General features: G+C 35.1%; 1 long non-coding RNA gene across 1 annotated transcript; it reads left to right on the forward strand.

Moving 5' to 3' along the window:
- The first annotated feature begins 9,870 nt into the window (after positions 1-9,870).
- LOC129136518 (uncharacterized) lies at positions 9,871-12,674 on the forward strand. Its single transcript, XR_008538255.2, has 3 exons — positions 9,871-9,993; positions 10,946-11,144; positions 12,545-12,674. It is a non-coding gene; the product is annotated as an uncharacterized LOC129136518 (long non-coding RNA).
- Positions 12,675-12,910: the final 236 nt, after the last annotated feature.

Consider the following 12,910-nt stretch of genomic DNA (forward strand, 5'->3'; position numbering starts at 1 on the left):
TTTGTTGGCAAAGACAGCTTTCAAAATGAGCATGAATATAATAGAATTGTTTTCTGACTTCTTTACTTCTTTCAAAAGGAGTTTGACAATGTTTTACCAGTTTAGATTTTAAACTTGGTATTATATAATGTTTAAAACCTCAGTTTTATTCACAAATTGCTACATCGGTGGTCATTCCTAAGTAAAGTTAACCTAGTGAGGAAGGTGTTAATCATTAAAAATTGAAATAAGTGGCAAGTGATATCATGATCAGAGTATCTCATTCTTACGGTCAAAGGTTATCTCTTCTCCTCCTTGCCCCTGACACGCTGGAGATTTTCATAATGCTCAAACATTTATAAACTAACCCAATGTAATTTTTCTCAAATATGTGTAATATTTGCTCATTTGGAAACCTTCAATCCTCTGGCTCTTGTCTTTGTTTTCCCATTTGCCAGTCTTTTGGAGCATTTAACAGTCATTACTGTGACATGACAGGGTGGGGAAAAAACATAAGAGATCAAAATTAAAATCAGTCTGACAGTCTCATCCATCACCCTGACAATGTGAGTCACCACAAGGGCTTTGTAGGAAAATGTAAAAACTCCCAGACTCTTCGTTCAAATTCTGCTTCTAGTTCTGGCCATAAAGGAGATATTTTACAGGGTGTATGTTCGTTTGGCGTAGGAGGAGAAATAAATCAGAGGATGGTCTATTTACTAGGGAGAGGCACCCTCCCATGAAGTCAGTCTTTTCCAGGCTAAACCATGGGATTTCCTGAAGTAGAGGAGCAGAGAACCAAGCAAAACAAGAGTAAGATGGGTGGTGTAAAAGCACTCTGGAGGAGTAGATAGGGAAAAGCAGGAGAAAATCCACAGCGTAGCACAACTCACGGTGCCAGCCTACCATGCTTCATAACTATGTGCAACTCCAACAAGACTGCATAGAAAAGAGAGAGAGGAAAGAGAGAGAGAGAGATAGACAGAAAGAGAGACCACAGAAGAGGCACTAACAAGTCCAGAAGAAAATGGATTCAGGAGAATGCAAGACACACAAATCAGCAACATAACCTTAAAAATATAATGGTGCAGCAGCAGCATTGCTGGAAATGGAGAAATGGAGAGGGCTAGGAACAGACTGAGATTCACATTTAACCATCTAGGATTAAAAGGTGATCCTGAGCATGCTATGGAAGGACGTGTCAGTGGTCATAGGTTAGGTCGTATTCATTAGAAGGCACTTGGAAGTAGTTGTAATGTTTAAATTAAATGTTTAGTAAATCCACATATTGCTTTTTTTTCCTATAATGTATACTTAAGTAATAATAAGAAAGTCTTTTATTCAAATTTTAGTCTAAGGGTGAGTGAATATATCAAAAATAGGGAAACAGTAGTGTATCCATTTTCTAGTTCTCTGCACCTACTTTCTGTTGCAGTGTTTTTTCAGTGTAAGGTATTCAAATAATATTTGTTGAATTGAACTAAATTGAAGGAGAAATTTCTGAGCTTTGTCGTTTTACCTTTTTGGCATCTGTGTAAGTTTTAATTTCATTCTCAGATGCCTACTGGCTCGCTCAGTGTTAGGGTCATCTGGGTCAGATGCTCCTTGTGGGAAGTTACGTAGTTTGGAAGCCTGGAATGTGTTGTTTATGCTAATGAACACACAGCTATCTTCTCCTCTACGATGAGATTGTCATTCAACTGTCAAACAGTGCTTATCCCAGGGCTGTTTTTTATGTATTTAAAGTCTAAAGAGATATCCTAAGCTCCTCTATAAGGACTCCTGAGATGTAATTATGAGTCAGTTAAATTTGTTTTTTTGTTTTAAATCATATTTCCCCATATTTTATTTATCTAAGACCAAGCACAATGTTTTCTTTATTCCCTATCTCTTAGATAGAGTTCACTTGCTTGCCAACAATAAGTCATCAGAGCCCAGTAAACAATATCCGTATTTAGCTTCCTCTCATTAGTTTGTCTGTTTTCTATCAGTCAAAGAGGTGTCATGTTGCAGACAGATCAACATTGCTACAAGATTCTTTTTACCTTTGATTGCTAAGAGGGGTAGAATAGGGTAATTCAGCAGAGTGTGCTTTTAAAATTATTTACATGGGTAGTTTAAAAGCATTTTAAGAATCTGTTAATAAAGGCTATCAGTGGAACTAGGTGAATGGTAAGTGTATTTATATGTTAGACACGGTGGGTCTTTATTACTGTGCTCTTTCTTGTAGACTAGGATTATCTCTGCTATATTCACTCAAGAAACATTCATTAAGTAGCTACTATGAACTAGTTTTGGGCTAAATCATAAAGATTAAAAAATGAACACAGAAATTCAGAAGATACCTTCCACATGCTTCTATAACCAAGTCAAGGGATCTATCTGCATTTTTACATGAATATTCTAATTTTCTTCCAGTTACAACAAACGAATTATATATAATTCTGTCTAAGTCTATCTTGATCTAATCCTCTTTCTTTTTTCAAGAACTTTGTTCCTGCTATTTCCCCTTCTATCATAAATTTTCCTTCTTTATTGCATCCTATCTATTAGAAAACAAACATGCTGTAATATATTTCGTGTTTGGAAAACCCACTCCAGACCACTTGTTCTACTTTATAGCTTGTTAAAAGAGAATTTTCAAAAAAGACAAAGGTATGGCTCTTCTACAGCTATAAAAGAGCAAATGTTAAACATTTTATTTAACATATTATTATGGGAGGATCAGGAAGATATTACAAGCAGTCATAGAAGAATCCAACCACATCACACTCATTAGTATGGTCACTATCAAAACAAACAAACCAGAAAATAAGGAGTGTTGGTGAGGATGTGGAGCAATTGGAATACTTGTGTGCTGTTGGTGGGGATGTAAAATGGTACAACTGTTATGAAAAACAGTATGGTGATTCCTCAAAAAATTAAAGTAGAATTATTGTATCATTCAGCAATTCTACTTCAGGCCATATACTCAAAAGAATTAAAAATTAAAAGCAGGGTCTTTAAGAGATATTTGTATACCTGTGTTCATAGCAGTATTATTCACAATAGTCAAAACGTAGAAGTGTCCACTGATGAATGAATAAACAAAATATGGTGTATATACACACAATGGAATATTATTCAGCCTTGAAAAAGAAGGCAATTCTGACATATGCTTCATTGTGGATGAATCTTGAGGCCATTTTGCTGAGTGAAGTAAGCCATTCACAAAAAGCCAAATACTGTATGATTTCATCTCTGTGAGGTACTTAGGGTAGTGAACTTCATAGAGAGATAGTAGAATGGTGGTTACCAGGAGCTATAGGTAACCTATAGGGGAATGGGGAGTTATTGTTTAATGAGTACAGTGTTTCCATTTTGCAAGATGAAAAGAGTTCTGGAAAGGGATGGTAGTGATGGTTGCATAACAGTGTGCCATGTACTTAACACTGCTGAGCTATATATGTACTTAAAAATGATTAAGATGGTAAATTTTATGTATATTTTACCACAATCAAAAATAAATTTAAAAATAAAAGAAAAAGGAAAGAGGAAGGCAAAAAAAGTTAAGGAAAAAAAGATGTTAAGGGGAAAAATAATATGAACAGAGACATATATAGGGATTAGGAATTTTTTTAACTTTTAAAACTAATTTTTTAAAAAATTGACAGATGACATCGTATTTTTTAAACATGTACAACATGATGTTTTGAAGCATGCATACATTGTGGAATGGTTAAATCTAACAACTGCATTACCTCACATAGTTAACAATTGCATTACCTCACATCCATCCAGCATACCATTTTTGTGGTGAGAGCATGTAACAACTGCTCTGTTTACATTTTTCAAGAATACAACATATCATCCTTAACTATAGTCACCTGGCTGAACAATAGATCTCTTAAATTTATTTCTCCTATCTAACTGTAATTATGTATCCTTTGATCAACATCTCCTTATTCCCCTTTCTCCCCTTAGTCATTCAGCCTCTGGTAACTACTGTTCTACTCTCTACTTCTATGAGATCAACTTTTTCAGATTCCACATATGAGTGAGATGGTGAGCTATTTGTCTGTATTAAGGACACTTAACATCCATATTGTTGCAAATCGCAGGATTTCATTTTTATGGCTGAATAGTACTTCATTGTGTATATGTACCACATTTTCTTTAGGTCTCCATTTATTGATGGACATGTAGGTTGATTCCATATCTTGGCTATTGTGAATAGTGCGGCAATAAACATGGGAATGCAGATATCTTTTTGACATACCGATATCATTTCCTTTGGATAAATACCCAGTAGTGAGATTGCTATATCATATAATAGTTCTAAATTTTAATTTTTGAGGCATCTCCATACTGTTTTTCATAATGACTCTACTCGTTTATATTCCAACCAACAGTGTACAAGCGTTTTCTTTGACCTACATCCTCGCCAACACTTGTTATCTTTAGTTTTTTTGATAATAGCCATTCTGGGGTGAGGTGATATCTCATTGTGGTTTTAGTTTGCATTTCCATGATGCTTAGTAATATTGAGCGTTTTTTATCATATACCTATTGGGCATTTGTAGGTCTTCTTTTAATAGACTTTTAATAAATGTGCAATTAGAGGCAAAAATGGCTTCTTCTGCAGTGAGAGAAGAAAGTCAGTAGATCCTCTAAGGGACAGAATTTGTTTCCATATCCACAGACAAGAACAATTTTTTGCATTGCCATCATTTATATATAAGAGAAGAAGTTGTAAAATAGCCCCCATAGAATCAGAATTAGAGAACCTCGAAGAGTGTGCTCTAACCAATGCACCATTTTCCAGCAAAGCACATTTTTTTTTCTCTACAAACGCAACTCTTAGAACGAGTAGACTACACTTTCTGTCATTCCCATGTATGGAAGAATAAAAATGGCCACAAGTTATTTGCAGCTCCTTACGTCAAGAGATGGAGTCCATTGGCTGGGCGTGGTGACTCACGCCTATAATCGCAGCACTTTGGGAGGCTGAGGCGGGTGGATCACCAGGTCAGGAGTTTCAGACCAGCTTGGCCAACATAGTGAAACCCCATCTCTGCTAAAAATACAGAAAATTAGCTGGGCGTGATGGCGGGTGCCTGTAATCCCAGCTATTTGGGAGGCTGAGGCAGAAGAATCACTTGAACTTGGGAGGCGGAGGTTGCAGTGAGCCAAGATCGTGCCACTGCACTCTAGCCCAGGCGACAGTGTGAGACTCCGTCTCAAAAAAAATAAAAAATAAAAAATAAAAAAAACACAATAAGATGGAGTCCATTTTCTTACTCCTTAAATCTAGACTGACCTTGTGACTTGTTTTGATTAATAAAATGTAGCAGGAGTGGCCTTGTGCAACTTCTGAAGATAGACCCCAGGAGGCCCTGCAGCTTCCACTCTCGCTGTCTTAGAAAGCTGCTGCCCTGTGAATAAGCCTAAGCTACCCTGCTGGAAAGGCCACATGGGGAGGACCAAGGTGCTCCAGCCACACTCTGCCAACCACCAGATATGTCAATAAGGCCATCTTATACCATCCAGTCCTGTCCAAGCTGTCAACTGACTATAGCCAATAAGTGAGTCTAAGTGAGAGCAACAGAGGAGATGTCTCGCTGAACTTAAGTGAAATTATCAACCCACAAAATTGTGAATGAATAAATCACTTTTAAGCCACTAAGTTCTGGGGTAATTTGTTATTCAGCAAATAAGGTAACTGATATAGATTTCACTAAATGGTACCTTAATTTTTCCAATTCTTCATACCCCAAAGTTTAGAGTTACCTTACCTATTCTCCTTTTTTAATACCCAGCATCTGCCTTATTAGCAAGTACTCTCAGCTCTTCCTTCAAAATATATCCCAAACCTGACTATTCTTTTTGCTACTTTGGTTTGTTCTAAGGGTTATGTTTTTTAAAAAAAATAAAAACTTTTATAAAATAGAAACAGAAATACTATCATTTTAGCTTTAAATATATACATTTTTATTATATTTATAATGCTTACAATATTGTACTGTAATTAACTGTATAAATGTATTTTCCCCAAGTCTATAAGCAGTTTGAGGGCAGTAGCCACACCGTCCTCTGTCAAGCACATCACACATTATTTTTGTAGTGGTAGTATTATGCTAGGTACATAGTAGGCTCTCAAGGAATCTCTGCTAAATAAATGAGTGGAAATGAAAGATAATAACATAGCAATTAAAGGTCTTATTAACCCATTTATTCTGGAGGTTGCAATTTTTTGAATTTTTGCATGAGTGAAAAATGAGACCTTGGTGATAAGCTTGAGCAGTGGGATATAAATAACCCACACATGCATAGTGTTCCAGTGTATTGTGCATTTTCTTGACATTGATTTTCCTAAGACTAATAGTGTTATCCTATTCCTAGAAAGCCTCTGCATACCCTTAGGCATATTCTTAGTTCCTCTTGTGGCTTTTGGTGGTTTTTTGAGTATATATTTCTCTGCTACACAGATTCCATACTCCTTGAATGATTCACCCTTGTATCTCCTCTGTCACTGGGTGTAGTACTTTATACAGAGTAGGTGTTAATAAATATTTCCTGAATATCACTGAACTCTGTAAACTCAGTATTAAAGTGGAAAGCTTCACTGAAAGGATGAAAAATATTTTCCAAAGACTTGAAAGTCCTTATTAAAAATATGAGACACCAGCCAAATAAATACATTTATATACATGCAAAAAAAAAACAAAAAAAAACAAGAAAGTAAGCAAACCAACCAACAAAATACAAAAAAGCAAATGATTTTTTTTTAAATCAGGGAAAAATAAGCTTTTTAGAACAGCAGGCTTTTTAAAAACATGCCAAATACATGTTCTTGAATAGTGTGTTTTGTCTTCTCATCTTGTTTCCTCAACTCCTAAAATATTAGTGTTAAGAATTCATTTCACTATTATTGGAATGTTAGACTTTTGCACTTTTGGAAATATCTAGTAAATTCTGAAAATTGGAGATATGAATTAATTTACTCTTTGCACAGCATGATTACCTCTTGTTAAGAAAGATATGAGTATAAAAATTCTTTTAAAAAGCCTAGTCAATACCAAACTTTCTTGTGATAGAGACAGAATCACATATAGTATATATTTTTAAGAGTGCATTGTTATCTCTGAAATGTAATTTCCTCAAATCACAAAACTTATAGTTTCAATTTTCTTGGAAGTACCCATCTTTTAACTATGTGAGCTTCTGCAAAGCACCACAATGTCTGTAGAAGTGGAATTCCTACCCAGATATCTGTTCTCCTGAAAGGCTGAAGAGGCTTTCCAAGGACTATACTAATAATACAGAATTTAAGACAATCAATATGTTGATTCTCAGCTTCCAAGTGCACTCTTTGCTATAATTAATTAAAAAAAGTTTATGACTCTTCTGTGATGGAGTACAAGCTTTCTCATCTTACCTCAGGTATAAAATCCAACTCAGGGACAAAGGAACGTTACACTTACTGGGATTGATGTTGAGAATGTAGATGACTCTGTCGACCCAGTAACAGACACATCCTTTTGTAAGATGTGGCAGTTTCCAATTCTTTGCTTTCAGAAAGTAAGTAAATAAATAAAAGGAGCTCCTGCTCAAACTGTTAACTGATTGATCTGTATAAGTTTTGTCACCTGACTCAGAAAGACTTGACATTGCTCTCACAAAAGGTCTTCTGTTCCCAACTTCCATGTGCATAAGTTTTTCAGTGCTTAGATTCAGAAAATAGGAATAAAATTGTTGTATTCTAGCTGTAAGAAATTTTCGTTCAGATACATGAGCTAATCTTTTTTTTTTAAATGATCACCTATTTGAATAAGTGTATGAATACAATTTTATTTTTAGGTTTAAAAATAGTCTATAATATATGTTATTTTGATTGTATACTATTAATAACTACAGTAACTCAATTCAGAAAAAATATTTTAACCCTTACAGCCTCATGGCTGTTACATATTGTTATGTATGGCTGATATAAACTGTTAAATTTGATATACACATATGATAGGGTTATAAGTAAAATAATTTTAAGCTTAAAACATATTAAATAAATTTGTTGAAGTTGAATGAAGTATCAAGAACTAGTTTGAGATCAAAAAGAAAAATGCAACACTTCTGACTGTTAAAGAAAAATTATTCATGTGTTTTTAAGTGGATAATTGGTATCAAATCACTGTGAAATAATTCAGAGGAAACAAGAAATCAGTTGTGTGGAAACAACACGTGCTTTGGGACTTCAGTAAAAATTTGAGAGTTCCTTAGCACAAGGGCTGCCTCTTACTCAACTTTATGTTCTCATGCCTAGCAAAGAGTCTGATGCAAATTGTAGAAAACATTTAAAAAACCTCTCCTCATGAGCATCATCTGTTTCCTACCGCTCAAGTCTGGTCAGCCTGCCAGTGCTAGACAACTGTGTCAGGAGACCACTGCCATGCCTGAGCTCAATCTGTTCCTTCAACCTGCAGCCCTGGAAACTTGATCTTCTATGAACCTTGTCACTGATTTTTTTATTTCTTTGATTTTTCTCCAATAGCATTATTTGCAATGTTGTGCAAAACCCAAAACCAAACCCAAACCCTCGCTTTAAGTGTTTGCTAGATAAGTGAAAATGGATAAATAAAAATAAAAAGTGCATAAAGGAATAAATAAATGACAAACATAAGAATCTTTAAAGGAATGTATTAATCATAACTCAGCCTTAAGCTGGTTTATGAAACATATAAGTCATCCCAGAGCCGGCTTTTTAAAAATCCTGTGGTTTTATGTTGCATGGTTTCTATCATGTCTCACTGTTGTAAAGACTGCATTTCAGAAGAGGCTAGATCACGCAACTCCAATTTAGTTTTACAAAATTAATGCAATTAGGGTGAGGAGAGCGATGCTGAGGCTATAAAATGAATTTAAAACATTTTTTTTTTAACTAGGAAAAAATTTCCAAGATCTGTTTAACAACTACAACAAAAATCACATACGAGGTGGGAGAGTGAAAATAATCACTAGTTTATATTTTATCATTCAGTGGTTGATTAAAACCATGTTTTGCTGAAATTTGTATTTGCTTAACAGAGAACCATGCACGTTGTTGTAATAAGTTTGTTTTTACTTGCTACCAAAATATTAGTATTAATTTGGAAAAAAATTAAAAAATATTTCAAGTGTACCATATAATACAGTACAGCATATACAATAGTCACAGAAATGAGATGAAGGAAATCAGTCTCTTGTAGCAATCAGGGAAATCAAGACTAATCAGGTGGAACTACTTTATTTCATTTACTTTTTCAGGGCTATTATATTAGAAAATAAATGGCAAGAGAAGAATTGATAGGACCATCAAGATTAGCCAATTTTCTTAGTAAAATAATTGTACACAGAATGATCCATAAAACATTGATTTAAGAATAAATATCTATATAGGAATTTTAAAATTAAAAAACTATGCCCTATGAGATTATTATAATAAAATCTGTAATCTTTGGGAAATCTAAAGAAGAAAAAGTACTTCAATCTGGAACAAGAGAAAAGGAAATGTTGGCTTTGGGTACTCTGTACAAATTGAATGCAAAACCATTAACTTTCATCAGTAGAAGATTCTATTTCACTATATTTCATTGGGATCGAAGGTATATGCAAACCTTAGTTATTTGTGTCAAAGACAGCTTGTGAGAAGATTTTAAATGTAATGATGATGCTCGTCAAACTTAGAAGCCTTGGAAAAATTGTTAAGTCAGTGATATTTATTCTTGGGAGCTGGTCACAATCCCAAAAGACACAATCCTGAATGCCATAATTCCATATTTTCAAATCCTGAAAGATCAAAATGCTGAAAATATAATTCTGGAAAAAATAATTTAAAAATTCCTTAAAAGAGACTGACTTAACTTTTTTTTTCCTTAGAGACAGGGTCTTCCTCTTTGCCTAAGCTGGAGCGCATTGGTGTGATCATCGCTCACTGCTGCCTCAAACTCCTGGGCTCATGCGACCCTCCCACCTCAGCCTCCTGACTAGTTGGGACTACAGGTGTGTGCCACTACATTGGCTAGCTGTTTACTTACATTTTTCGAAGGACATTTATATAAGAAACATATGAAAACACAATAGAACACTTAAATAGGCTACTTGACACAACAAAATAGACACTAATAATACGTGTATTTTTGTAAGCATAAACAGGTATACTAATGACAGTCACACAGGCATAACATTTATGAACAGACAAACCATATTTATAAATACATAGGTCAAAAACTGAAATGTATAAATGCATATCACAATGGTTGGTAATTGTGTGCACTCAGCTTTGTAATTGCAAGTCATCCGAAATACTGCAATGAACACCTGAGACTTTTGACAAGATTGATCAAAAACCACTATGGGTTACAACTACATTATCACCACACCAGTTGCTTAAGGAGCCAAGATCTTGAGAAATTTTACCTTTTACAAATGCAGATGTACAAAAAGGACATCTCTTCATTTATTATGGAAATTTTAATCTTTTTATGTACATGCACAATGCTTACACACAGTCAAGATTGTGATAATGCATTTTTATGGAGGCAAATTTCTAAAAAAAGTACATAAATCAGAACTCTATAAAAGTCTACACAATTTATACCTCCAGTATTGGAAATGATGCAAAGATGAAATACATAGCATAGTAAATTATAAAAAAAAATGCTGACAATTTGAAATAGTGGGGAAAAACTAAAAAAAAACAAAACTAAAAAGAAATTTTGACATATGAAAAGTATATTACAGGGACAGATTGCATAGAGATAGTCCATAGGAGCTGGGCAACTTTCACCTAGCTAGCAGTTAACTGTATTTTGAAGTCTTACATCACAATGAATATCTGCTTTTTTCTCTTAGGACATGGTTCTCCTTGGATAATATGTTTACATTCATTTTCTATGTGGTGCTGCTCTTTTTGCAACTCTTCTGATTTGATATACATTGATATTTTGTACAGAATTGGTTCCTTCCAGTGAGTTCTTGGTCTCGCTGACTTCAAGAATGAAGCCACAGACCTGTGCGATGAGTGTTACAGCTCTTAAAGATGGTGTGTCCAGAGTTTGTTCCTTCAGATGTTCAGATGTGTCTGGAGTTTATTCCTTCTGATGGGTTCGTCCTCTCGCTAACTTCCAAGAATGAAGCCGTGGACGTTCAGAGTGAGTATTAGACCTCCTCAGGTTAGTGTGGACCCAAAAAGTGAGCGGCAGCAAGATTTATTAAGAGCAAAAGAACAAAGCTTCCACAACATGGAAAGGGACCCAAGCTGGTTGCCTCTGCTGGCTCGGGTGGCCAGGTTTTATTCACTTATTTGGCCCCGCCCACATTCCCCTGATTGGTCCATTTTACACAGTGCTGATTGGTCCATTTTACAGAGTGCTGATTGGTGCATTTTTACAGAGTGCTGATTGGTGTGTTTACAGTCCTTTGGCTAGACACAGAGTGCTGATTGGTGTGTTTTTACAGAGTGCTGATTGGTGCATTTACAATCCTTTAGCTAGACTCAGAGTGCTGATTGGTGCGTTTTTACAGAGTGCTGATTGGTGCGTTTACAATCCTTTAGTTAGACACAGAGTGCTGATTGGTGCGTTTACAATCCTTTAGCTAGACACAGCACTGATTGGTGCGTTTACAGTCCTTTAGCTAGACAGAAAAGTTCTCTAAGTCCCCACTCTACCCAGGAAGTCCAGCTGGCTTCACTTCTCAATATACGCATTCCCTATTTAATTTTCCCATTTTCTTGTGATGCTTCTGTGTTTTGGCTTTGTGGAAATCCATTCTGCATGCAATACAGAACACAAATTTGGCAAAAACAGTACTGGTGATCAAAAAGCAACACTGTTGCATAAGTGTCTTCTTATCCTACTATGCACATAATTATTTTCAAACTAGTCAGTAACTTAGCTGGCTTCCTCAGGCAAATGCAGCTTTAATTTATTAAAAGTCCTGGAATATCATCAGGTGGAAGGAATGCCAACACAGGTGAATGAGGCATTTTTAAACTGACGTTTTCATTCTTGCCGTGTTGTGCAGGCAATCTACTCATTTGAATTTTTCTCCAAATGCATTGAGCTGAATGGAAAAAAACAAACTTTATTGGTAACACCCTGAAATCCACTCTTGGAAATCTTGATTGCACCTAATTCCAAATCTGTCACTATAGTTGGGGATTCAACTGAAATCCATTTTCTTCTTTATAAAGACAATAACAAGGTAATAGTTCTGCCTAACATGATGTGACTTTCCTGCGATGGTGATTTTCCAAATTTTAAATGTTTAGAATTTTAGATGATAGGGATTTAGATTTTAGAGATTTTGATCTTTTAGGATTTCAACATTCAGGATTATGGCACTCAGTATTGCGTCTTTTGATATTATGATCCAAACCCTTTCGCTTCATAAAAAACTGTGAAACAGCTTTTTCTGTGCATTAAAAAAAAGTTTCAAGGTGGAGTTTCTTACATTAAGAGAATCTTTTTAAAGAAAATGTGTGGTGGAGAAATTTTCAAGGAGGACATCTTTATCTAATCATTTCTAGTAAGCAAACTTTCTCTACTAGGTCAAGATCTAAGCAAACACACAAATGTGAACAACAGGGAAAGAACCCATTGACCTACCAAGACAGGCTGCCAACAGAATTTTGAAGGCTTGCCAAGATGCTTTTATGGAGGTAGAGTGAATGAGATTCTGTAAGTGCAAAATAATCCTTTTAAGACTACCCAGAAAGTAATATAAGTGAACTAGTTATATAAGATTCAGTGAGGACTACCAAAACATTGGGAAGAAATGTGGATTTTATCATTCAAGGAAATATAATTTTATTGTAGGATATAATCTTTGTTTTTATAGTCAAATAGAAACATTCATGCCTTAATACAACGTTTGGTAAAAAGAACTGAAGAAGACACCATAGAAGATTTTAACA

Source organism: Pan troglodytes, chromosome 10 (assembly GCF_028858775.2).
Source record: "Pan troglodytes isolate AG18354 chromosome 10, NHGRI_mPanTro3-v2.0_pri, whole genome shotgun sequence".
Classification (NCBI taxonomy): Eukaryota; Metazoa; Chordata; class Mammalia; order Primates; family Hominidae; genus Pan; species Pan troglodytes.